Raw genomic sequence first — 5,328 nt, 5'->3', positions numbered from 1 at the left:
AACTTGACATATCAAAGTAGAGAAAAGAGTGCTTGCTGGGAAGAAAACCCCACTGAATTACCCTAAGGACACTCTAACATTAGGAGGTCTGGGTTTAGGAATGGACAGAATGGGGAACATATTTTGTTGACCTCTCTTCCCAGAGTAATTGAAAATTATTCAGCTCTGCTGAGTGTAACTGCCAGTAGCTTCTGCTTGATATAATTGAGTTCTCTACCCTCAATTTGTTTGCTTGTGTTTCAAGCTTTGAAAAAAGAGCACTTAACCTTTTATTGTTTATTCAGATTTATTTAGAGAAAACAAAATCTCTGTGGCTGGCTCTGTCAACTACCTACATTTTTGCTGATCTCTGGCATGAGGTATGTGTCAATAAAAAGCAGCTCAAAAACTCTTTCTTCCAGGATTATTACTGACAGTGTAAACAGTTTTCAATTATACTGGATGTCACTGATTATGTTAGCATATGGAATGGATACAGCCCTGTTCCTCTCAAAGGACTCAACATGTATTTGTGCCTGCAATTATTGTGTCATTTATGTTTGGGATTTCACCCAAAACATGAGAAACTCTAAAAACATTAAAAAGTGGATATTTTAAGTGTCTTGATCTCAGAGAAAAATCTCACTGCAATTGGAATCCACTGCTCAGGCATGAAATTTCCCAATGCAAAGTTCAGTGCTACTGATGACATGGGTGGGATTTTATTAGATCACAGATATCTAGCCTGAGTTTTGCCTTTTTTGTCTTCTTTTCCACCACATTTAAGAGGAGGCTTTGTACATCTCTGCAGCTTCTTTAGAGCTCAGAGCGCTTCCTGTGCAACCTGACTTCTACTCACAGAATTACAGGATCCCAGAATGGGTCAGGTTGGAAGGGAGCATGATGTATCATCTGGTGCAACCTCCCTGCTCAAGCAGGATCATCACAGAGCACATGGCACAGGATTGTGACCAGTCAGTTCTGGAATATCTCCAGTGAGGGAGACTCCACAGCCTCTTTGGGCAATCTGTTCCAGTGTATGGTCTCCCATACAGTATGAAAAACCTCTGACTGGTATATAATGTGTGAGAGAGACATTTTTAATGCAGTTCCATGGTGACCTTGTATTTTTTATTTTTGAGTCTTGCTCCTTCAAGTGGGCATGGGGCAGTGTGCTCCTTGCTTCAAGCTGTCAGAGAAGGCAGGGGGTAAGCCTGCAGTGCCTGGCAGGAGATTAAAGAAGGTTTACAGAACACTGTGGGCAGGGAACTGGGGAAGATCAGGGTAGATGTAGATGTCAGGAGAAGCATACATCGTGTCACCTGGAGAGTGAGGTGGGGTAAGAAACCAAGAGCTTTTGTTCTGCCTAAAATGGCTCTAATTCCCCAAGGTGAGAACATACCCAGGGAGGTCCTTGCTCTCATGTCTCTGACACCTTGAAGTGCAGCTGGTGATTTGGGTCCACATCCCTCTGGCTGGTAATTCCCAGAAGGGGAAAACAAGGTCTTTATCACTGGATGTTGAGGTGCTGTGGTGCTATCACCATTGCTGGGGAAAATTTGATAACCAAACAGTGTGTGACCCCTCCCTCCCCAGGCATGTGCCCTCTCTACAAATCTTTACAGAGGGTTCTGCAGCCCAGAAGCACAATCACTGCCCAGGACATAGACAGGGATGGCTGCTTTGCACCTCTGTGGCTGCAGTGCAGTATCAAGTGCTTTTGCTGGCTTGTAAGTCCAGTGATTCCAGGATTCATTTTTTAATCTGTGGCAAAGAAAACATAGCAAAGGAAACAATCCATGGGAGTATGTGGAATGGGGCATACAGAAGGGAAAGCTTGTGCTTTCACCTTCAGCTTCTGATTTCTCTGCCTTTAGCTTTTCTGGTGGGTTGATACATTCTGTGGTAACCTTCATGGTCAGGCACAGCAGCTTTTAGAGCTCTGAAAAGAAAATTATGACTATCCTCAACCTCTACTTTTTCAGAATAAATCTTGTCCAGAATAGCTCTATTGTTCCTCACACAGTAGAAAACTGTTGGATTTCCATGGCTTTGGCAGGGTTGTAATAACTGAGGGTGTGATTTTGCCTGAGACTGTGTCTGTGAATAACCTTTCACAGGCAGTGATCCTGCAAACATTATGGCATGCCAGTGTTCTTATGGGTTCTTCCATGCATGAATGTACAGGACTGTTGGAACTGAGGGCTTAGGCATGGAGATTTTAATGTTTGCAAAGGTAGTTATTTCCTAAGTGAAATGTCAGTCTGGATTGTTTTCTACTGTTCTAGAAGTTTATCAAACTCTATAACTTCCTAAACAGGACTGTTAATAGTTGTTTCAGAGACTCACCTGTCTGAACAAAGGAAAGTTTTTTATGTTTTAAAATTAAAAAGAATTTGGACTTCTTTTTGCTAAGATGCTGATAAGTCTCTTTGTTGTTTTTTTTTTTTTTTTTTTTTTTTTTTTTTTTTTTTTTGCAAAAGGATCCATGAAATGTTCATATACAGACAAAATGTATTTCCTGATAGGAAAAAATAATCCAAACCCATAGTTGTTCAGTTCTTGACTACCACTTTATAGAGAACAGAACCTTATATTAACACATATGTGCTAATAAATATCATATATGGACATGCTGGTTTCATGTTGCTCTGACTCTGGAGTATTCATCATTGACTGGCACGAGTCTTTAATTTCTTTGCCCTGTCCTGGTTCTGGCACCCAGCTGTGCATTAAGCAATCAGAGGTGAATCCTTGCACAATCGCATGTGATAGGTGAATGGTACACCTACCTTGAACACTCTTGTTACTATTGTTGTTGTTGCTGTTTTCTTATTTCATTGTTGTTTCTAGTAAATTGTTCTTACCTCAACCTGTGATCTTCACCTTTTTGTGCCTCCTGTTCTCCTCCCCATCCCTCTGAAGGGGCGTGGGGGGATGAGGGAAAAACGAGTGAGCAGTGCACAGTGGGAAAAACTAGTGAGCAGTGCACCAAATTGGGGAATACTATTCCTAAACTATGACATGCCCATAATTTCCTACAGTCACAGGAAACACCCATAGGAAATAGATTGGCCATAGAATGCAAAGATCAGTCAACTCAGTTGTTCATTACTGACTGTCACATTAGAAGAACTGAGGTTGTGACAGTGTTTCCTCCTTAATCAGCTTGAAGCAAAAGGTCCTCCCAGGCAGGTGGAACACTGCTTACTTTCCTCTTACAAAATGGAATGGTTTTGAGCAGCGCCAAACCATTAAAGATTTTGCAGTGTTGCAGAAAGGTTGCAAGAGGTCATCTGACACAAGCTGGGTGGATTTAAAGGGCAAATCCTCAGCGGGTGCAAAGCAGCACCCTTCAATTGACATCAGGGAGGATGTCTTGGTGGAGCTGCTGATAAGACTCCAAGGGGCCTTAGAGAATTAGTCTCAGCCAGAGAGCCTGTAGTGCTGCAATTACTGTTCTACTTTCTCAAATATTGTTCCAGTAACTCTATTTGACTAAATTTTTTTCTTGTTCTCTTAGTATGTGTAATCCATCAGAATCTGCTGCAATACAGCATACTGTCAAACCCAGGTCTTTTTGTCCAGCCTGTTTGCTAAGCTAGGTACAGTGAAGCCATGGTCTGAATGCATCTAAGTTCACATTTAAGACATGTCTGAAAATCTTCAAAATCTAGAGTGGTTTGCATTTTTGTTTTTCCTTTCATTCTCTCTCTCTCTTTTTTTTTTTTTTTTTTTTTTTTTTTTTTTTTTTTTGGCTAATCCCAAGTGATAAAAGCTTTCCATGGCCTGTTTTGATACCTGGAAGTAATATGAAGCTGCTGATTATGATACAGTTTGGGTTGAGCCCAGTTGGTAGGGGCAGGCTGAAAGAAATAATCTAAATAAAAGTGCATGACCTCTTGGACCCAAAATTGGTTGCCTTGTGAGTCCCAATTCATTTATCTCACAAAAAAAAACAAAAACAAAAACAAAAAAACAAAACAAAACAAACGAACAAAATAAAAAAACCACAAAAAAAAAAAAAAACCCAAAAACCCCCAAAACCCCAAAAACCAACCAACCAAAAAAAAACCTAAACAGAAATAAGTCCTCAGCAAATTCCTATCAGTTTCACAGTGATCATTTGCTTTTCTGGCTTCCACTAAGGATATCATTATGCTCTTTAGTCCTAACCCAGTCCTAACCTGCTCAGCTTTCTACACAGTTAGTTTAATTAATCCTCTGCCTTTCTGATTGTGAGTGCTATGTATTGCAAGTGAGATTTTGATGCAAAGCATCACTAAATTAATTAGTTTTGGCCCCGATCCACCAGATTTAATGGGGGTATTTGCACGTTCAAAGGTAGACCACTGTTGAAGTGCCTCATTGAATGGAGCACTTCTCCTTAATGAGATGGGGCTAGGCAGCTTGGCCTCTGGCTGCTGGATGAAGTTATCAGGGGTACTTACTGCCTCAGCAGACAACCCCTGCTCCTAGCATGATGATATTTTAGTTATGTCTTGTACAGAAGTGGAACATCTTGAATAATCATCTCATTTCATGCCTTCTTCTGTATGCCATTGTTACCTCATATTGAAGATGTTCTCACTGAATTTGTGGTATTCTCTATGCACATCTCAGAAAGCACTTGGGTTTAAGGCCATGAGAGAGATCTACTTTGAAAGGTTTGATTAACAACACCTTAGATGTCAGATTTTTAACAGAATTGTTTCTGTGTGTTTGTGGACTGATATTATTAGTTTGATTCTTGGCCAGCAGTTTATTGTTACCTTGTAGATTGAGATTAAAACTGATGCTATCTTTGTGTTGTTGGAGGATGATAGTGTGTTCCACATCAACAGACACCACTTGTTAACTTTTCATCAGGGTGTATATAAGGAAGAGGGAGGGCAAACATTGCCAGCCAGGCTTTGGTTCCTGTGGCTTTTTAGATCAACTCAATGACTGGCTGGAGATCTATGTCTTCCTTCAGTAAAACTCTGTTTCTGCTGAAATTCTGGGTGTTTCCCATCTGTCTCACTAAAGAAGGAATTTCATTCTGTGAATTTTCATGGGCTTTTCTCAGTATAGGATAACTGTGCCCAACAGCACAAGCCAAGATTCAACAAACTGTGTTGCAGAGTTTTTTAAACAACTACTCTTGCAATAGTGTCCTGATAGTTTGGCCTGGGTGGATAAGATGCTGCTGGAGTTTCATAACCATATGGAATAGGTATTTTAAGATGCTGAACTCAATAGACAAATCACAGACCTTGAATGATGAGAAGCAAAATTACTCAGGCAGAAATACAACCTGGTTTGTGAATCTAGTGTCTGAAAATGTCATCTAAACTGGTGTTGGGAAAC

The sequence above is a fragment of the Vidua chalybeata genome, chromosome 2, assembly GCF_026979565.1.
Source record: "Vidua chalybeata isolate OUT-0048 chromosome 2, bVidCha1 merged haplotype, whole genome shotgun sequence".
NCBI classification, from domain to species: domain Eukaryota; kingdom Metazoa; phylum Chordata; class Aves; order Passeriformes; family Viduidae; genus Vidua; species Vidua chalybeata.
The sequence above is the reverse complement of the archived record's forward strand: the minus strand, read 5'-3'. Positions refer to the sequence as shown.